Raw genomic sequence first — 22,944 nt, forward strand, 5'->3', positions numbered from 1 at the left:
CATGTGGGATCCATCCTGCCCTGTCATGAAGCATCCATCCTGCCCTGTCATGAGGCTTCCATCCTGCCCTGTCATGATTAATCCATCCTGCCTTGTCTTGAAGTCTCCATCCTGCCCTGTCTTGAAGAATCCATCCTGCCCCATCATTATGCAACCACCCTGCCCTGTTATGAAGCATCTATCCTGCCCTGTCATGAAGCATCCAACCTGCCCTGTCAAGAAGCATCCATCCTCTCCTGTCGTGAAGTATCCATCCTGCCCTGTCATGAAGCATCCAACCTGCCCTGTCAAGAAGCATCCATCCTCTCCTGTCGTGAAGCATCCATCCTCCGCTGTCATGAAGCATCTATCCTGCCCTGTCATGAAGCATCCATCCTGCCCTGTCATGAAGCATCCATCCTGCCCAGACATGAAGCATCCATCCTGCCCCCTCATGAAGCATCCATCCTGCCCTTTCATGAAGGATCCATCCTGCCCTGTCATGAAGCATCCATTCTGCCCCCTCATGAAGCATCCAACCTGCCCTTTCATGAAGGATCCATCCTGCCCTGTCATGAAGCATCCATCCTGCCCAGTCATGAAGCATCCATCCTGCCCTGTCATGAAGCATCCATCCTGCCCTGTCATGAAGCATCCATCCTGCCCAGTCATGAAGCATCCATCCTGCCCTGTCATGAAGCATCCATCCTGCCCAGTCATGAAGCATCCATCCTGCCCTGTCATGAAACATCCATTCTGCCCTTTCATGTAGCATCCATATTGCCCTGTCATGAAGAATCCAACCTGCCCTGTCGTGAAGCATCCATCCTGCCCCCTCATGAAGCATCCATCCTCCCCTGTAAGGAAGCATCCATCCTGGCCCGTCATGAAGCATACATCCTGACCTGTCATGAAGCATCCATCCTGCCCTGTCATGAAGCATCCATCCTGACCTGTCATGAAGCAACCAACCTGCCCTGTCATGATGCATCCATCCTGCCCTGTCATGAAGTATCCATCCTGCCCTATCAATTAGCATCCATCCTGCCCTGTCATGAGGGATCCATCCTGCCCTGTTATGAAGCATCCATCCTGCCCTGTCATGAGGCTTCCATCCTGCCCTGTCATGATTAATCCATCCTGCCTTGTCTTGAAGACACCATCGTGCCCTGTCTTGAAGAATCCATCCTTCCCTATCATTATGCAACCATCCTGCGCTATCAATTAGCATCCATCCTGCCCTGTCATGTGGGATCCATCCTGCCCTGTCATGAAGCATCCATCCTGCCCTGTCATGAAGCATCCAACCTGCCCTGTCAAGAAGCATCCATCCTCTCCTGTCGTGAAGCATCCATCCTCCGCTGTCATGAAGCATCTATCCTGCCCTGTCATGAAGCATCCATCCTGCCCTGTCATGAAGCATCCATCCTGCCCAGTCATGAAGCATCCATCCTGCCCCCTCATGAAGCATCCATCCTGCCCTTTCATGAAGGATCCATCCTGCCCTGTCATGAAGCATCCATCCTGCCCAGTCATGAAGCATCCATCCTGCCCTGTCATGAAGCATCCATCCTGCCCTGTCATGAAGCATCCATCCTGCCCAGTCATGAAGCATCTACCCTGCCCTGTCATGAAGCATCCATCCTGCCCTGTCATGACGCATCCATCCTGCCCTGTCATGAAGTATCCATCCTGCCCTATCAATTAGCATCCATCTTGCCCTGTCATGAGGCTTCCATCCTGCCCTGTCATGATTAATCCATCCTGCCTTGTCTTGAAGTCTCCATCCTGCCCTGTCTTGAAGAATCCATCCTGCCCCATCATTATGCAACCACCCTGCCCTGTTATGAAGCATCTATCCTGCCCTGTCATGAAGCATCCAACCTGCCCTGTCAAGAAGCATCCATCCTCTCCTGTCGTGAAGTATCCATCCTGCCCTGTCATGAAGCATCCAACCTGCCCTGTCAAGAAGCATCCATCCTCTCCTGTCGTGAAGCATCCATCCTCCGCTGTCATGAAGCATCTATCCTGCCCTGTCATGAAGCATCCATCCTGCCCTGTCATGAAGCATCCATCCTGCCCAGTAATGAAGCATCCATCCTGCCCCCTCATGAAGCATCCATCCTGCCCTTTCATGAAGGATCCATCCTGCCCTGTCATGAAGCATCCATCCTGCCCAGTCATGAAGCATCCATCCTGCCCTGTCATGAAGCATCCATCCTGCCCTGTCATGAAGCATCCATCCTGCCCAGTCATGAAGCATCCATCCTGCCCTGTCATGAAGCATCCATCCTGCCCTGTCATGAAGCATCCATCCTGCCCAGTCATGAAGCATCCATCCTGCCCTGTCATGAAACATCCATTCTGCCCTTTCATGTAGCATCCATATTGCCCTGTCATGAAGAATCCAACCTGCCCTGTCGTGAAGCATCCATCCTGCCCCCTCATGAAGCATCCATCCTCCCCTGTCAGGAAGCATCCATCCTGGCCCGTCATGAAGCATCCATCCTGACCTGTCATGAAGCATCCATCCTGCCCTGTCATGAAGCATCCATCCTGACCTGTCATGAAGCAACCAATCTGCCCTGTCATGATGCATCCATCCTGCCCTGTCATGAAGTATCCATCCTGCCCTATCAATTAGCATCCATCCTGCCCTGTCATGAGGGATCCATCCTGCCCTGTTATGAAGCATCCATCCTGCCCTGTCATGAGGCTTCCATCCTGCCCTGTCATGATTAATCCATCCTGCCTTGTCTTGAAGACACCATCGTGCCCTGTCTTGAAGAATCCATCCTTCCCTATCATTATGCAACCATCCTGCGCTATCAATTAGCATCCATCCTGCCCTGTCATGTGGGATCCATCCTGCCCTGTCATGAAGCATCCATCCTGCCCTGTCATGAGGCTTCCATCCTGCCCTGTCATGATTAATCCATCCTGCCTTGTCTTGAAGACTCCATGTTGCCGTATCTTGAAGAATCCATCCTGCCCCATCATTATGCAACCATCCTGCCCTGTTATGAAGCATCTATCCTGCCCTGTCATGAAGCATCCAACCTGCCCTGTCAAGAAGCATCCATCCTGCACTGTCATGAAGCATCCATCCTGCCCTGACATGAAGCATCCATCCTGCCCTGTCATGAAGCATCCATCCTGCCCAGTCATGAAGCATCCATCCGGCCCCCTCATGAAGCATCCATCCTGCCCTTTCATGAAGGATCCATCCTGCCCTGTCATGAAGCATCCATCCTGCCCAGTCATGAAGCATCCATCCTGCCCTGTCATGAAGCATCCATCCTGCCCTGTCATGAAGGATCTATCCTGCCCTTTCATGAAGCATCCATCCTGCCCTGTCATGAAGCATCCATCCTGCCCAGTCATGAAGCATCCATCCTGCCCTGTCATGAAACATCCATTCTGCCCTGTCATGAAGCATCCATCCTGCCCTGTCATGAAGCATCCATCCTGACCTGTCATGAAGCAACCAACCTGCCCTGTCATGAAGCATCCATCCTGACCTGTCTTGAAGCATCCATCCTGCCCTTTCATGAAGCATCCATCATGCCCGGTCATGAAGCATCCATCCTGCCCTGTCAATAAGCATCCATCCTTCCCTGTCATGATGCATCCATCCTGCCCTGTCATGAAGCATCCATCCTGCCCTGTCATGATGCATCCATCCTGCCCTGTCATGAAGTATCCATCCTGCCCTATCAATTAGCATCCATCCTGCCCTGTCATGAGGGATCCATCCTGCCCTGTCATGAAGCATCCATCCTGCCCTGTTATGAGGCTTCCATCCTGCCCTGTCATGATTAATCCATCCTGCCTTGTCTTGAAGACTCCATCGTGCCCTGTCTTGAAGAATCCATCCTGCCCTATCATTATGCAACCATCCTGCCCTGTCATGAAGCATCCATCCTGCCCTGTCATGAAGTATCCATCCTGCGCTATCAATTTGCATCCATCCTGCCCTGTCATGTGGGATCCATCCTGCCCTGTCATGAAGCATCCATCCTGCCCTGTCATGAAGCATCCATCCTGCCCAGTCATGAAGCATCCATCCTACCCCTCATGAAGCATCCATCCTGCCCTTTCATGAAGGATCCATCCTGCCCTGTCATGAAGCATCCATCCTGCCCTGTCATGAAGCATCCATCCTGCCCAGTCATGAAGCATCCATCCTGCCCTGTCATGAAGGATCCATCCTGCCCTGTCATGAAGCATCCATCCTGCCCAGTCATGAAGCATCCATCCTGCCCTGTCATGAAGCATCCATCCTGCCCTGTCATGAAGCATCCATCCTGCCCTGCCATGAAGCATCCATCCTGCCCTGTCATGAGGCTTCCATCCTGCCCTGTCATGATTAACCCATCCTGCCTTGTCTTGAAGACTCCATCCTGCCCTGTCTTGAAGAATCCATCCTGCCCCATCATTATGCAACCATCCTCCCCTGTTATGAAGCATCCATCCTGCCCTGTCATGAGGCTTCCATCCTGCCCTGTCATGATTAATCCATCCTGCCTTGTCTTGAAGACTCCATCGTGCCCTGTCTTGAAGAATCCATCCTGCCCTATCATTATGCAACCATCCTGCCCTGTCATGAAGCATCCATCCTGCCCTGTCATGAAGTATCCATCCTGCGCTATCAATTTGCATCCATCCTGCCCTGTCATGTGGGATCCATCCTGCCCTGTCATGAAGCATCCATCCTGCCCTGTCATGAAGCATCCATCCTGCCCAGTCATGAAGCATCCATCCTACCCCTCATGAAGCATCCATCCTGCCCTTTCATGAAGGATCCATCCTGCCCTGTCATGAAGCATCCATCCTGCCCTGTCATGAAGCATCCATCCTGCCCAGTCATGAAGCATCCATCCTGCCCTGTCATGATGGATCCATCCTGCCCTGTCATGAAGCATCCATCCTCTCCTGTCGTGAAGCATCCATCCTCCGCTGTCATGAAGCATCTATCCTGCCCTGTCATGAAGCATCCATCCTCTCCTGTCGTGAAGCATCCATCCTCCGCTGTCATGAAGCATCTATCCTGCCCTGTCATGAAGCATCCATCCTGCCCTGTCATGAAGCATCCATCCTGCCCAGACATGAAGCATCCATCCTGCCCCCTCATGAAGCATCCATCCTGCCCTTTCATGAAGGATCCATCCTGCCCTGTCATGAAGCATCCATTCTGCCCCCTCATGAAGCATCCAACCTGCCCTTTCATGAAGGATCCATCCTGCCCTGTCATGAAGCATCCATCCTGCCCAGTCATGAAGCATCCATCCTGCCCTGTCATGAAGCATCCATCCTGCCCTGTCATGAAGCATCCATCCTGCCCAGTCATGAAGCATCCATCCTGCCCTGTCATGAAGCATCCATCCTGCCCAGTCATGAAGCATCCATCCTGCCCTGTCATGAAACATCCATTCTGCCCTTTCATGTAGCATCCATATTGCCCTGTGATGAAGAATCCAACCTGCCCTGTCGTGAAGCATCCATCCTGCCCCCTCATGAAGCATCCATCCTCCCCTGTAAGGAAGCATCCATCCTGGCCCGTCATGAAGCATACATCCTGACCTGTCATGAAGCATCCATCCTGCCCTGTCATGAAGCATCCATCCTGACCTGTCATGAAGCAACCAACCTGCCCTGTCATGATGCATCCATCCTGCCCTGTCATGAAGTATCCATCCTGCCCTATCAATTAGCATCCATCCTGCCCTGTCATGAGGGATCCATCCTGCCCTGTTATGAAGCATCCATCCTGCCCTGTCATGAGGCTTCCATCCTGCCCTGTCATGATTAATCCATCCTGCCTTGTCTTGAAGACACCATCGTGCCCTGTCTTGAAGAATCCATCCTTCCCTATCATTATGCAACCATCCTGCGCTATCAATTAGCATCCATCCTGCCCTGTCATGTGGGATCCATCCTGCCCTGTCATGAAGCATCCATCCTGCCCTGTCATGAAGCATCCAACCTGCCCTGTCAAGAAGCATCCATCCTCTCCTGTCGTGAAGCATCCATCCTCCGCTGTCATGAAGCATCTATCCTGCCCTGTCATGAAGCATCCATCCTGCCATGTCATGAAGCATCCATCCTGCCCTGTCATGAGGGATCCATCCTGCCCTGTCATGAAGCATCCATCCTGTCCTGTCATGATTAATCCATCCTGCCTTGTCTTGAAGAATCCATCCTGCCCTATCATTATGCAACCATCCTGCCCTGTTATGAAGCATCTACCCTGCCCTGTCATGAAGCATCCATCCTGCCCTGTCATGACGCATCCATACTGCCCAGTCATGAAGTATCCATCCTGCCCTATCAATTAGCATCCATCTTGCCCTGTCATGTGGGATCCATCCTGCCCTGTCATGAAGCATCCATCCTGCCCTGTCATGAGGCTTCCATCCTGCCCTGTCATGATTAATCCATCCTGCCTTGTCTTGAAGTCTCCATCCTGCCCTGTCTTGAAGAATCCATCCTGCCCCATCATTATGCAACCACCCTGCCCTGTTATGAAGCATCTATCCTGCCCTGTCATGAAGCATCCAACCTGCCCTGTCAAGAAGCATCCATCCTCTCCTGTCGTGAAGTATCCATCCTGCCCTGTCATGAAGCATCCAACCTGCCCTGTCAAGAAGCATCCATCCTCTCCTGTCGTGAAGCATCCATCCTCCGCTGTCATGAAACATCTATCCTGCCCTGTCATGAAGCATCCATCCTGCCCTGTCATGAAGCATCCATCCTGCCCAGACATGAAGCATCCATCCTGCCCCCTCATGAAGCATCCATCCTGCCCTTTCATGAAGGATCCATCCTGCCCTGTCATGAAGCATCCATTCTGCCCCCTCATGAAGCATCCAACCTGCCCTTTCATGAAGGATCCATCCTGCCCTGTCATGAAGCATCCATCCTGCCCAGTCATGAAGCATCCATCCTGCCCTGTCATGAAGCATCCATCCTGCCCTGTCATGAGGCTTCCATCCTGCCCTGTCATGATTAATCCATCCTGCCTTGTCTTGAAGACACCATCGTGCCCTGTCTTGAAGAATCCATCCTTCCCTATCATTATGCAACCATCCTGCGCTATCAATTAGCATCCATCCTGCCCTGTCATGTGGGATCCATCCTGCCCTGTCATGAAGCATCCATCCTGCCCTGTCATGAAGCATCCAACCTGCCCTGTCAAGAAGCATCCATCCTCTCCTGTCGTGAAGCATCCATCCTCCGCTGTCATGAAGCATCTATCCTGCCCTGTCATGAAGCATCCATCCTGCCATGTCATGAAGCATCTATCCTGCCCTGTCATGAGGGATCCATCCTGCCCTGTCATGAAGCATCCATCCTGCCCTGTCATGATTAATCCATCCTGCCTTGTCTTGAAGAATCCATCCTGCCCTATCATTATGCAACCATCCTGCCCTGTTATGAAGCATCTACCCTGCCCTGTCATGAAGCATCCATCCTGCCCTGTCATGACGCATCCATACTGCCCTGTCATGAAGTATCCATCCTGCCCTATCAATTAGCATCCATCTTGCCCTGTCATGTGGGATCCATCCTGCCCTGTCATGAAGCATCCATCCTGCCCTGTCATGAGGCTTCCATCCTGCCCTGTCATGATTAATCCATCCTGCCTTGTCTTGAAGTCTCCATCCTGCCCTGTCTTGAAGAATCCATCCTGCCCCATCATTATGCAACCACCCTGCCCTGTTATGAAGCATCTATCCTGCCCTGTCATGAAGCATCCAACCTGCCCTGTCAAGAAGCATCCATCCTCTCCTGTCGTGAAGTATCCATCCTGCCCTGTCATGAAGCATCCAACCTGCCCTGTCAAGAAGCATCCATCCTCTCCTGTCGTGAAGCATCCATCCTCCGCTGTCATGAAGCATCTATCCTGCCCTGTCATGAAGCATCCATCCTGCCCTGTCATGAAGCATCCATCCTGCCCAGACATGAAGCATCCATCCTGCCCCCTCATGAAGCATCCATCCTGCCCTTTCATGAAGGATCCATCCTGCCCTGTCATGAAGCATCCATTCTGCCCCCTCATGAAGCATCCAACCTGCCCTTTCATGAAGGATCCATCCTGCCCTGTCATGAAGCATCCATCCTGCCCAGTCATGAAGCATCCATCCTGCCCTGTCATGAAGCATCCATCCTGCCCTGTCATGAAGCATCCATCCTGCCCAGTCATGAAGCATCCATCCTGCCCTGTCATGAAGCATCCATCCTGCCCAGTCATGAAGCATCCATCCTGCCCTGTCATGAAACATCCATTCTGCCCTTTCATGTAGCATCCATATTGCCCTGTCATGAAGAATCCAACCTGCCCTGTCGTGAAGCATCCATCCTGCCCCCTCATGAAGCATCCATCCTCCCCTGTAAGGAAGCATCCATCCTGGCCCGTCATGAAGCATACATCCTGACCTGTCATGAAGCATCCATCCTGCCCTGTCATGAAGCATCCATCCTGACCTGTCATGAAGCAACCAACCTGCCCTGTCATGATGCATCCATCCTGCCCTGTCATGAAGTATCCATCCTGCCCTATCAATTAGCATCCATCCTGCCCTGTCATGAGTGATCCATCCTGCCCTGTTATGAAGCATCCATCCTGCCCTGTCATGAGGCTTCCATCCTGCCCTGTCATGATTAATCCATCCTGCCTTGTCTTGAAGACACCATCGTGCCCTGTCTTGAAGAATCCATCCTTCCCTATCATTATGCAACCATCCTGCGCTATCAATTAGCATCCATCCTGCCCTGTCATGTGGGATCCATCCTGCCCTGTCATGAAGCATCCATCCTGCCCTGTCATGAAGCATCCAACCTGCCCTGTCAAGAAGCATCCATCCTCTCCTGTCGTGAAGCATCCATCCTCCGCTGTCATGAAGCATCTATCCTGCCCTGTCATGAAGCATCCATCCTGCCCTGTCATGAAGCATCCATCCTGCCCAGTCATGAAGCATCCATCCTGCCCCCTCATGAAGCATCCATCCTGCCCTTTCATGAAGGATCCATCCTGCCCTGTCATGAAGCATCCATCCTGCCCAGTCATGAAGCATCCATCCTGCCCTGTCATGAAGCATCCATCCTGCCCTGTCATGAAGCATCCATCCTGCCCAGTCATGAAGCATCTACCCTGCCCTGTCATGAAGCATCCATCCTGCCCTGTCATGACGCATCCATCCTGCCCTGTCATGAAGTATCCATCCTGCCCTATCAATTAGCATCCATCTTGCCCTGTCATGAGGCTTCCATCCTGCCCTGTCATGATTAATCCATCCTGCCTTGTCTTGAAGTCTCCATCCTGCCCTGTCTTGAAGAATCCATCCTGCCCCATCATTATGCAACCACCCTGCCCTGTTATGAAGCATCTATCCTGCCCTGTCATGAAGCATCCAACCTGCCCTGTCAAGAAGCATCCATCCTCTCCTGTCGTGAAGTATCCATCCTGCCCTGTCATGAAGCATCCAACCTGCCCTGTCAAGAAGCATCCATCCTCTCCTGTCGTGAAGCATCCATCCTCCGCTGTCATGAAGCATCTATCCTGCCCTGTCATGAAGCATCCATCCTGCCCTGTCATGAAGCATCCATCCTGCCCAGTAATGAAGCATCCATCCTGCCCCCTCATGAAGCATCCATCCTGCCCTTTCATGAAGGATCCATCCTGCCCTGTCATGAAGCATCCATCCTGCCCAGTCATGAAGCATCCATCCTGCCCTGTCATGAAGCATCCATCCTGCCCTGTCATGAAGCATCCATCCTGCCCAGTCATGAAGCATCCATCCTGCCCTGTCATGAAGCATCCATCCTGCCCTGTCATGAAGCATCCATCCTGCCCAGTCATGAAGCATCCATCCTGCCCTGTCATGAAACATCCATTCTGCCCTTTCATGTAGCATCCATATTGCCCTGTCATGAAGAATCCAACCTGCCCTGTCGTGAAGCATCCATCCTGCCCCCTCATGAAGCATCCATCCTCCCCTGTCAGGAAGCATCCATCCTGGCCCGTCATGAAGCATCCATCCTGACCTGTCATGAAGCATCCATCCTGCCCTGTCATGAAGCATCCATCCTGACCTGTCATGAAGCAACCAATCTGCCCTGTCATGATGCATTCATCCTGCCCTGTCATGAAGTATCCATCCTGCCCTATCAATTAGCATCCATCCTGCCCTGTCATGAGGGATCCATCCTGCCCTGTTATGAAGCATCCATCCTGCCCTGTCATGAGGCTTCCATCCTGCCCTGTCATGATTAATCCATCCTGCCTTGTCTTGAAGACACCATCGTGCCCTGTCTTGAAGAATCCATCCTTCCCTATCATTATGCAACCATCCTGCGCTATCAATTAGCATCCATCCTGCCCTGTCATGTGGGATCCATCCTGCCCTGTCATGAAGCATCCATCCTGCCCTGTCATGAGGCTTCCATCCTGCCCTGTCATGATTAATCCATCCTGCCTTGTCTTGAAGACTCCATGTTGCCGTATCTTGAAGAATCCATCCTGCCCCATCATTATGCAACCATCCTGCCCTGTTATGAAGCATCTATCCTGCCCTGTCATGAAGCATCCAACCTGCCCTGTCAAGAAGCATCCATCCTGCACTGTCATGAAGCATCCATCCTGCCCTGACATGAAGCATCCATCCTGCCCTGTCATGAAGCATCCATCCTGCCCAGTCATGAAGCATCCATCCGGCCCCCTCATGAAGCATCCATCCTGCCCTTTCATGAAGGATCCATCCTGCCCTGTCATGAAGCATCCATCCTGCCCAGTCATGAAGCATCCATCCTGCCCTGTCATGAAGCATCCATCCTGCCCTGTCATGAAGGATCTATCCTGCCCTTTCATGAAGCATCCATCCTGCCCTGTCATGAAGCATCCATCCTGCCCAGTCATGAAGCATCCATCCTGCCCTGTCATGAAACATCCATTCTGCCCTGTCATGAAGCATCCATCCTGCCCTGTCATGAAGCATCCATCCTGACCTGTCATGAAGCAACCAACCTGCCCTGTCATGAAGCATCCATCCTGACCTGTCTTGAAGCATCCATCCTGCCCTTTCATGAAGCATCCATCATGCCCGGTCATGAAGCATCCATCCTGCCCTGTCAATAAGCATCCATCCTTCCCTGTCATGATGCATCCATCCTGCCCTGTCATGAAGCATCCATCCTGCCCTGTCATGATGCATCCATCCTGCCCTGTCATGAAGTATCCATCCTGCCCTATCAATTAGCATCCATCCTGCCCTGTCATGAGGGATCCATCCTGCCCTGTCATGAAGCAACCATCCTGCCCTGTCATGAGGCTTCCATCCGGCCCTGTCATGATTAATCCATCCTGCCTTGTCTTGAAGACTCCATCGTGCCCTGTCTTGAAGAATCCATCCTGCCCTATCATTATGCAACCATCCTGCCCTGTCATGAAGCATCCATCCTGCCCTGTCATGAAGTATCCATCCTGCGCTATCAATTTGCATCCATCCTGCCCTGTCATGTGGGATCCATCCTGCCCTGTCATGAAGCATCCATCCTGCCCTGTCATGAAGCATCCATCCTGCCCAGTCATGAAGCATCCATCCTACCCCTCATGAAGCATCCATCCTGCCCTTTCATGAAGGATCCATCCTGCCCTGTCATGAAGCATCCATCCTGCCCTGTCATGAAGCATCCATCCTGCCCAGTCATGAAGCATCCATCCTGCCCTGTCATGAAGGATCCATCCTGCCCTGTCATGAAGCATCCATCCTGCCCAGTCATGAAGCATCCATCCTGCCCTGTCATGAAGCATCCATCCTGCCCTGTCATGAAGCATCCATCCTGCCCTGCCATGAAGCATCCATCCTGCCCTGTCATGAGGCTTCCATCCTGCCCTGTCATGATTAACCCATCCTGCCTTGTCTTGAAGACTCCATCCTGCCCTGTCTTGAAGAATCCATCCTGCCCCATCATTATGCAACCATCCTCCCCTGTTATGAAGCATCCATCCTGCCCTGTCATGAGGCTTCCATCCTGCCCTGTCATGATTAATCCATCCTGCCTTGTCTTGAAGACTCCATCGTGCCCTGTCTTGAAGAATCCATCCTGCCCTATCATTATGCAACCATCCTGCCCTGTCATGAAGCATCCATCCTGCCCTGTCATGAAGTATCCATCCTGCGCTATCAATTTGCATCCATCCTGCCCTGTCATGTGGGATCCATCCTGCCCTGTCATGAAGCATCCATCCTGCCCTGTCATGAAGCATCCATCCTGCCCAGTCATGAAGCATCCATCCTACCCCTCATGAAGCATCCATCCTGCCCTTTCATGAAGGATCCATCCTGCCCTGTCATGAAGCATCCATCCTGCCCTGTCATGAAGCATCCATCCTGCCCAGTCATGAAGCATCCATCCTGCCCTGTCATGATGGATCCATCCTGCCCTGTCATGAAGCATCCATCCTGCCCAGTCATGAAGCATCCATCCTGCCCTGTCATGAAGCATCCATCCTGCCCTGTCATGAAGCATCCATCCTGCCCTGCCATGAAGCATCCATCCTGCCCTGTCATGAGGCTTCCATCCTGCCCTGTCATGATTAACCCATCCTGCCTTGTCTTGAAGACTCCATCCTGCCCTGTCTTGAAGAATCCATCCTGCCCCATCATTATGCAACCATCCTCCCCTGTTATGAAGCATCCATCCTGCCCTGTCATGAGGCTTCCATCCTGCCCTGTCATGATTAATCCATCCTGCCTTGTCTTGAAGACTCCATCGTGCCCTGTCTTGAAGAATCCATCCTGCCCTATCATTATGCAACCATCCTGCCCTGTCATGAAGCATCCATCCTGCCCTGTCATGAAGTATCCATCCTGCGCTATCAATTTGCATCCATCCTGCCCTGTCAAGTGGGATCCATCCTGCCCTGTCATGAAGCATCCATCCTGCCCTGTCATGAAGCATCCATCCTGCCCAGTCATGAAGCATCCATCCTACCCCTCATGAAGCATCCATCCTGCCCTTTCATGAAGGATCCATCCTGCCCTGTCATGAAGCATCCATCCTGCCCTGTCATGAAGCATCCATCCTGCCCAGTCATGAAGCATCCATCCTGCCCTGTCATGAAGGATCCATCCTGCCTTGTCATGAAGCATCCATCCTGCCCAGTCATGAAGCATCCATCCTGCCCTGTCATGAAGCATCCATCCTGCCCTGTCATGAAGCATCCATCCTGCCCTGCCATGAAGCATCCATCCTGCCCTGTCATGAGGCTTCCATCCTGCCCTGTCATGATTAACCCATCCTGCCTTGTCTTGAAGACTCCAACCTGCCCTGTCTTGAAGAATCCATCCTGCCCCATCATTATGCAACCATCCTCCCCTGTTATGAAGCATCTATCCTGCCCTGTCATGATGCATCCATCCTGCCCTGTCATGAAGTATCCATCCTGCCCTATCAATTAGCATCCATCCTGCCTGTCATGAGGGATCCATCCTGCCCTGTCATGAAGCATCCATCCTGCCCTGTCATGAGGCTTCCATCCTGCCCTGTCATGATTAATCCATCCTGCCTTGTCTTGAAGACTCCATCGTGCCCTGTCTTGAAGAATCCATCCTGCCCTATCATTATGCAACCATCCTGCCCTGTCATGAAGCATCCATCCTGCCCTGTCATGAAGTATCCATCCTGCGCTATCAATTTGCATCCATCCTGCCCTGTCATGTGGGATCCATCCTGCCCTGTCATGAAGCATCCATCCTGCCCTGTCATGAAGCATCCATCCTGCCCAGTCATGAAGCATCCATCCTACCCCTCATGAAGCATCCATCCTGCCCTTTCATGAAGGATCCATCCTGCCCTGTCATGAAGCATCCATCCTGCCCTGTCATGAAGCATCCATCCTGCCCAGTCATGAAGCATCTATCCTGACCTGTCATGAAGCACCCATCCTGACCTGTCATGAAGCATCCATCCTGCCCTTTCATGAAGCATCCTTCCTGCCCTATCATGAAGCATCCTTCCTGCCCTATCATGAAGCATCCATCCTGCCCTGTCATGAAGCATCCATCCTCCCCTCTTGTGAAGCATCCATCCTCCCCTGTCAGGAAGCATCCATCCTGACCTGTCATGAAGCATCCAACCTGCCCTGTCATGAAGCATCCATCCTGCCCGGTCATGAAGCATCCATCCTGCCCTGTCAAGAAGCATTTATCCTGCCCTGTCATGAAGCATCCATCCTGCCCTGTCATGAAGCATCCATCCTGCCCGGTCATGAAGCATCCATCCTGCCCTTTCATGAAGCATCCATCCTGCCCGGTCATGAAGCATCCATCCTGCCATCTCATGAAGCATCCATCCTGCCCTGTCATGATGAATCCATCCTGCCCTGTCATGAAGTATCCATCCTGCCCTATCAATTAGCATCCATCCTGCCCTGTCATGAGGGATCCATCCTGCCCTGTCATGAAGCATCCATCCTGCCCTGTCATGATTAATCCTTCCTGCCTTGTCTTGAAGACTCCATCGTGCCCTGTCTTGAAGAATCCATCCTGCCCTATCATTATGCAACCATCCTGCCCTGTTATGAAGCATCTATCCTGCCCTGTCATGAAGCATCCATCCTGCCCTGTCATGATGCATCCATCCTGCCCTGTCATGAAGTATCCATCCTGCCCTATCAATTAGCATCCATCTTGCCCTGTCATGTGGGATCCATCCTGCCCTGTCATGAAGCATCCATCCTGCCCTGTCATGAGGCTTCCATCCTGCCCTGTCATGATTTATCCATCCTGCCTTGTCTTGAAGACTCCATCCTGCCCTGTCTTGAAGAATCCATCCTGCCCCATCATTATGCAACCACCCTGCCCTGTTATGAAGCATCTATCCTGCCCTGTCATGAAGCATCCAACCTGCCCTGTCATGAAGCATCCATCCTGCCCTGTCATGAAGCATCCATCCTGCCCAGTCATGAAGCATCCATCCTGCCCCCTCATGAGGCTTCCATCCTGCCCTGTCATGATTAATCCATCCTGCCTTGCCTTGAAGACTCCATCGTGCCCTGCCTTGACGAGTCCATCCTGCCATATCATTATGCAACCATCCTGCCCTGTTATGAAGCATCTATCCTGCCCTGTCATGATGCATCCATCCTGCCCTATCAATTAGCATCCATCCTGCCCTGTCATGCGGGATCCATCCTGCCCTGTCATGAAGCATCCATCCTTCCCTGTCAAGAGGCTTCAATCCTGCCCTGTCATGATTAACCCATCCTGCCTTGTCTTGAAGACTCCATCCTGACCTGTCTTGAAGAATCCATCCTGCCCCATCATTATGCAACCATCCTGCCCTGTTATGAAGCATCTATCCTGCCCAGTCATGAAGCATCCATCCTGCCCTGTCATGAAGCATCCATCCTGCCCTGTCATGAAGCATCCATCCTGCCCAGTCATGAAGCCTGCATCCTGCCCCCTCATGAAGCATCCATCCTGCCCTTTCATGAAGCATCCATCCTGCTCTGTCATGAAGCATCCATCCTGCCCCGTCATGAAGCATCCATCCTGACCTGTCATGAAGCATCTGTCCTGCCCTTTCATGAAGCATCCATCCTGACCTGTCATGAAGCATCTATCCCTCTCTGTCATGAAGTATCCATCCTGCCCCGTCATGAAACATCCATCCTGCCCAGTCAGGAAGCATCCATCCTGCCCTATCATGAAGCATCCATCCTGCCCTATCATGAAGCATCCATCCTGCTCTGTCATGAACCATCCATCCTGCCCTGTCGAGAAGCATCCATCCTGCCCTGTCATGAAGCATCCATCCTGCCCTGTCATGAAGCATCCATCCTGCCCTGTCATGAAGCATCTATCCTGCTCTGTCATGAAGCATCCATCCTGCCCCATCTTGAAGCATCCATCCAGCTCTGTCATGAAGCATCCATCCTGCACTATCATGAAGTATCTATCCTGCCCTATCATGATGCATCTATCCTGCTCTGTCATGAAGCATCCATCCTGCCCTGTCAAGAAGCATCCATCCTTCCCTGTCATGATGCATCCATCCTGCCCTGTCATGAAGCATCCATCCTGCCCTGTCATGATGCATCCATCCTGCCCTGTCATGAAGCATCCATCCTGCCCTGTCATGAAGCATCCATCCTGCCCAGTCATGAAGCATCCATCCTGCCCTGTCATGAAGCATCCATCCTGCCCTGTCATGAAGCATCCATCCTGCCCAGTCATGAAGCATCCATCCTGCCCTGTCATGAAACATCCATTCTGCCCTTTCATGTAGCATCCATATTGCCCTGTCATGAAGAATCCAACCTGCCCTGTCGTGAAGCATCCATCCTGCCCCCTCATGAAGCATCCATCCTCCCCTGTCAGGAAGCATCCATCCTGGCCCGTCATGAAGCATCCATCCTGACCTGTCATGAAGCATCCATCCTGCCCTGTCATGAAGTATCCATCCTGCCCTATCAATTAGCATCCATCCTGCCCTGTCATGAGGGATCCATCCTGCCCTGTTATGAAGCATCCATCCTGCCCTGTCATGAGGCTTCCATCCTGCCCTGTCATGATTAATCCATCCTGCCTTGTCTTGAAGACACCATCGTGCCCTGTCTTGAAGAATCCATCCTTCCCTATCATTATGCAACCATCCTGCGCTATCAATTAGCATCCATCCTGCCCTGTCATGTGGGATCCATCCTGCCCTGTCATGAAGCATCCATCCTGCCCTGTCATGAGGCTTCCATCCTGCCCTGTCATGATTAATCCATCCTGCCTTGTCTTGAAGACTCCATGTTGCCGTATCTTGAAGAATCCATCCTGCCCCATCATTATGCAACCATCCTGCCCTGTTATGAAGCATCTATCCTGCCCTGTCATGAAGCATCCAACCTGCCCTGTCAAGAAGCATCCATCCTGCACTGTCATGAAGCATCCATCCTGCCCTGACATGAAGCATCCATCCTGCCCTGTCATGAAGCATCCATCCTGCCCAGTCATGAAGCATCCATCCGGCCCCCTCATGAAGCATCCATCCTGCCCTTTCATGAAGGATCCATCCTGCCCTGTCATGAAGCATCCATCCTGCCCAGTCATGAAGCATCCATCCTGCCCTGTCATGAAGCATCCATCCTGCCCTGTCATGAAGGATCTATCCTGCCCTTTCATGAAGCATCCATCCTGCCCTGTCATGAAGCATCCATCCTGCCCAGTCATGAAGCATCCATCCTGCCCTGTCATGAAACATCCATTCTGCCCTGTCATGAAGCATCCATCCTGCCCTGTCATGAAGCATCCATCCTGACCTGTCATGAAGCAACCAACCTGCCCTGTCATGAAGCATCCATCCTGACCTGTCTTGAAGCATCCATCCTGCCCTTTCATGAAGCATCCATCATGCCCGGTCATGAAGCATCCATCCTGCCCTGTCAATAAGCATCCATCCTTCCCTGTCATGATGCATCCATCCTGCCCTGTCATGAAGCATCCATCCTGCCCTGTCATGATGCATCCATCCTGCCCTGTCATGAAGTATCCATCCTGCCCTATCAATTAGCATCCATCCTGCCCTGTCATGAGGGATCCATCCTGCCCTGTCATGAAGCATCCATCCTGCCCTGTCATGAGGCTTCCATCCTGCCCTGTCATGATTAATCCATCCTGCCTTGTCTTGAAGACTCCATCGTGCCCTGTCTTGAAGAATCCATCCTGCCCTATCATTATGCAACCATCCTGCCCTGTCATGAAGCATCCATCCTGCCCTGTCATGAAGTATCCATCCTGCGCTATCAATTTGCATCCATCCTGCCCTGTCATGTGGGATCCATCCTGCCCTGTCATGAAGCATCCATCCTGCCCTGTCATGAAGCATCCATCCTGCCCAGTCATGAAGCATCCATCCTACCCCTCATGAAGCATCCATCCTGCCCTTTCATGAAGGATCCATCCTGCCCTGTCATGAAGCATCCATCCTGCCCTGTCATGAAGCATCCATCCTGCCCAGTCATGAAGCATCCATCCTGCCCTGTCATGAAGGATCCATCCTGCCCTGTCATGAAGCATCCATCCTGCCCAGTCATGAAGCATCCATCCTGCCCTGTCATGAAGCATCCATCCTGCCCTGTCATGAAGCATCCATCCTGCCCTGCCATGAAGCATCCATCCTGCCCTGTCATGAGGCTTCCATCCTGCCCTGTCATGATTAACCCATCCTGCCTTGTCTTGAAGACTCCATCCTGCCCTGTCTTGAAGAATCCATCCTGCCCCATCATTATGCAACCATGCTCCCCTGTTATGAAGCATCCATCCTGCCCTGTCATGAGGCTTCCATCCTGCCCTGTCATGATTAATCCATCCTGCCTTGTCTTGAAGACTCCATCGTGCCCTGTCTTGAAGAATCCATCCTGCCCTATCATTATGCAACCATCCTGCCCTGTCATGAAGCATCCATCCTGCCCTGTCATGAAGTATCCATCCTGCGCTATCAATTTGCATCCATCCTGCCCTGTCATGTGGGATCCATCCTGCCCTGTCATGAAGCATCCATCCTGCCCTGTCATGAAGCATCCATCCTGCCCAGTCATGAAGCATCCATCCTACCCCTCATGAAGCATCCATCCTGCCCTTTCATGAAGGATCCATCCTGCCCTGTCATGAAGCATCCATCCTGCCCTGTCATGAAGCATCCATCCTGCCCAGTCATGAAGCATCCATCCTGCCCTGTCATGATGGATCCATCCTGCCCTGTCATGAAGCATCCATCCTGCCCAGTCATGAAGCATCCATCCTGCCCTGTCATGAAGCATCCATCCTGCCCTGTCATGAAGCATCCATCCTGCCCTGCCATGAAGCATCCATCCTGCCCTGTCATGAGGCTTCCATCCTGCCCTGTCATGATTAACCCATCCTGCCTTGTCTTGAAGACTCCATCCTGCCCTGTCTTGAAGAATCCATCCTGCCCCATCATTATGCAACCATCCTCCCCTGTTATGAAGCATCCATCCTGCCCTGTCATGAGGCTTCCATCCTGCCCTGTCATGATTAATCCATCCTGCCTTGTCTTGAAGACTCCATCGTGCCCTGTCTTGAAGAATCCATCCTGCCCTATCATTATGCAACCATCCTGCCCTGTCATGAAGCATCCATCCTGCCCTGTCATGAAGTATCCATCCTGCGCTATCAATTTGCATCCATCCTGCCCTGTCATGTGGGATCCATCCTGCCCTGTCATGAAGCATCCATCCTGCCGCATCATTATGCAACCATCCTGCCCTGTTATGAAGCATCTATCCTGCCCTGTCATGAAGCATCTATCCTGCGCTGTCATGAAGCATCTATCCTGCCCTGTCATGAAGCATCCATCCTGCCCTGTCATGAGGCTTCCATTCTGCCCTGTCATGATTAATCCATCCTGCCTTGTCTTGAAGACTCCATCCTGCCCTGTCTTGAAGAATCCATCCTGCCCCATCATTATGCAACCACCCTGCCCTGTTATGAAGCATCCATCCTGACCTGTCATAAAGCATCCAACCTGCCCTGTCATGAAGCATCCATCCTGCCCGGTCATGAAGCATCCATCCTGCCCTGTCAAGAAGCATTTATCCTGCCCTGTTATGAAGCATCCATCCTGCCCTGTCATGAAGCATCCATCCTGCCCTGTCATGATGCATCCATCCTGCCCTGTTATGAAGTATCCATCCTGCCCTATCAATTAGCATCCATCCTGCCCTGTCATGAGGGATCCATCCTGCCCTGTCATGAAGCATCCATCCTGCCCTGTCATGAGGCTTCCATCCTGCCCTGTCATGATTAATCCATCCTGCCTTGTCTTGAAGACTCCATCGTGCCCTGTCTTGAAGAATCCATCCTGCCCTATCATTATGCAACCATCCTGCCCTGTCATGAAGCATCCATCCTGCCCTGTCATGAAGTATCCATCCTGCGCTATCAATTTGCATCCATCCTGCCCTGTCAAGTGGGATCCATCCTGCCCTGTCATGAAGCATCCATCCTGCCCTGTCATGAAGCATCCATCCTGCCCAGTCATGAAGCATCCATCCTACCCCTCATGAAGCATCCATCCTGCCCTTTCATGAAGGATCCATCCTGCCCTGTCATGAAGCATCCATCCTGCCCTGTCATGAAGCATCCATCCTGCCCAGTCATGAAGCATCCATCCTGCCCTGTCATGAAGGATCCATCCTGCCTTGTCATGAAGCATCCATCCTGCCCAGTCATGAAGCATCCATCCTGCCCTGTCATGAAGCATCCATCCTGCCCTGTCATGAAGCATCCATCCTGCCCTGCCATGAAGCATCCATCCTGCCCTGTCATGAGGCTTCCATCCTGCCCTGTCATGATTAACCCATCCTGCCTTGTCTTGAAGACTCCATCCTGCCCTGTCTTGAAGAATCCATCCTGCCCCATCATTATGCAACCATCCTCCCCTGTTATGAAGCATCTATCCTGCCCTGTCATGATGCATCCATCCTGCCATGTCATGAAGTATCCATCCTGCCCTATCAATTAGCATCCATCCTGCCTGTCATGAGGGATCCATCCTGCCCTGTCATGAAGCATCCATCCTGCCCTGTCATGAGGCTTCCATCCTGCCCTGTCATGATTAATCCATCCTGCCTTGTCTTGAAGACTCCATCGTGCCCTGTCTTGAAGAATCCATCCTGCCCTATCATTATGCAACCATCCTGCCCTGTCATGAAGCATCCATCCTGCCCTGTCATGAAGTATCCATCCTGCGCTATCAATTTGCATCCATCCTGCCCTGTCATGTGGGATCCATCCTGCCCTGTCATGAAGCATCCATCCTGCCCTGTCATGAAGCATCCATCCTGCCCAGTCATGAAGCATCCATCCTACCCCTCATGAAGCATCCATCCTGCCTTTTCATGAAGGATCCATCCTGCCCTGTCATGAAGCATCCATCCTCCCCTCTTGTGAAGCATCCATCCTCCCCTGTCAGGAAGCATCCATCCTGACCTGTCATGAAGCATCCAACCTGCCCTGTCATGAAGCATCCATCCTGCCCGGTCATGAAGCATCCATCCTGCCCTGTCAAGAAGCATTTATCCTGCCCTGTCATGAAGCATCCATCCTGCCCTGTCATGAAGCATCCATCCTGCCCGGTCATGAAGCATCCATCCTGCCCTTTCATGAAGCATCCATCCTGCCCGGTCATGAAGCATCCATCCTGCCATCTCATGAAGCATCCATCCTGACCTGTCATGAAGCACCCATCCTGACCTGTCATGAAGCATCCATCCTGCCCTTTCATGAAGCATCCTTCCTGCCCTATCATGAAGCATCCTTCCTGCCCTATCATGAAGCATCCATCCTGCCCTGTCATGAAGCATCCATCCTCCCCTCTTGTGAAGCATCCATCCTCCCCTGTCAGGAAGCATCCATCCTGACCTGTCATGAAGCATCCAACCTGCCCTGTCATGAAGCATCCATCCTGCCCGGTCATGAAGCATCCATCCTGCCCTGTCAAGAAGCATTTATCCTGCCCTGTCATGAAGCATCCATCCTGCCCTGTCATGAAGCATCCATCCTGCCCGGTCATGAAGCATCCATCCTGCCCTTTCATGAAGCATCCATCCTGCCCGGTCATGAAGCATCCATCCTGCCATCTCATGAAGCATCCATCCTGCCCTGTCATGATGAATCCATCCTGCCCTGTCATGAAGTATCCATCCTGCCCTATCAATTAGCATCCATCCTGCCCTGTCATGAGGGATCCATCCTGCCCTGTCATGAAGCATCCATCCTGCCCTGTCATGATTAATCCATCCTGCCTTGTCTTGAAGACTCCATCGTGCCCTGTCTTGAAGAATCCATCCTGCCCTATCATTATGCAACCATCCTGCCCTGTTATGAAGCATCTATCCTGCCCTGTCATGAAGCATCCATCCTGCCCTGTTATGAAGCATCTATCCTGCCCTGTCATGAAGCATCCAACCTGCCCTGTCATGAAGCATCCATCCTGCCCTGTCATGAAGCATCCATCCTGCCCAGTCATGAAGCATCCATCCTGCCCCCTCATGAGGCTTCCATCCTGCCCTGTCATGATTAATCCATCCTGCCTTGCCTTGAAGACTCCATCGTGCCCTGCCTTGACGAGTCCATCCTGCCATATCATTATGCAACCATCCTGCCCTGTTATGAAGCATCTATCCTGCCCTGTCATGATGCATCCATCCTGCCCTATCAATTAGCATCCATCCTGCCCTGTCATGCGGGATCCATCCTGCCCTGTCATGAAGCATCCATCCTTCCCTGTCAAGAGGCTTCAATCCTGCCCTGTCATGATTAACCCATCCTGCCTTGTCTTGAAGACTCCATCCTGACCTGTCTTGAAGAATCCATCCTGCCCCATCATTATGCAACCATCCTGCCCTGTTATGAAGCATCTATCCTGCCCAGTCATGAAGCATCCATCCTGCCCTGTCATGAAGCATCCATCCTGCCCTGTCATGAAGCATCCATCCTGCCCAGTCATGAAGCCTGCATCCTGCCCCCTCATGAAGCATCCATCCTGCCCTTTCATGAAGCATCCATCCTGCTCTGTCATGAAGCATCCATCCTGCCCCGTCATGAAGCATCCATCCTGACCTGTCATGAAGCATCTGTCCTGCCCTTTCATGAAGCATCCATCCTGACCTGTCATGAAGCATCTATCCCTCTCTGTCATGAAGTATCCATCCTGCCCCGTCATGAAACATCCATCCTGCCCAGTCAGGAAGCATCCATCCTGCCCTATCATGAAGCATCCATCCTGCCCTATCATGAAGCATCCATCCTGCCCTATCATGAAGCATCCATCCTGCTCTGTCATGAACCATCCATCCTGCCCTGTCGAGAAGCATCCATCCTGCCCTGTCATGAAGCATCCATCCTGCCCTGTCATGAAGCATCCATCCTGCCCTGTCATGAAGCATCC

The sequence above is a fragment of the Hypanus sabinus genome, chromosome 1, assembly GCF_030144855.1.
Source record: "Hypanus sabinus isolate sHypSab1 chromosome 1, sHypSab1.hap1, whole genome shotgun sequence".
Lineage (NCBI taxonomy): Eukaryota > Metazoa > Chordata > Chondrichthyes > Myliobatiformes > Dasyatidae > Hypanus > Hypanus sabinus.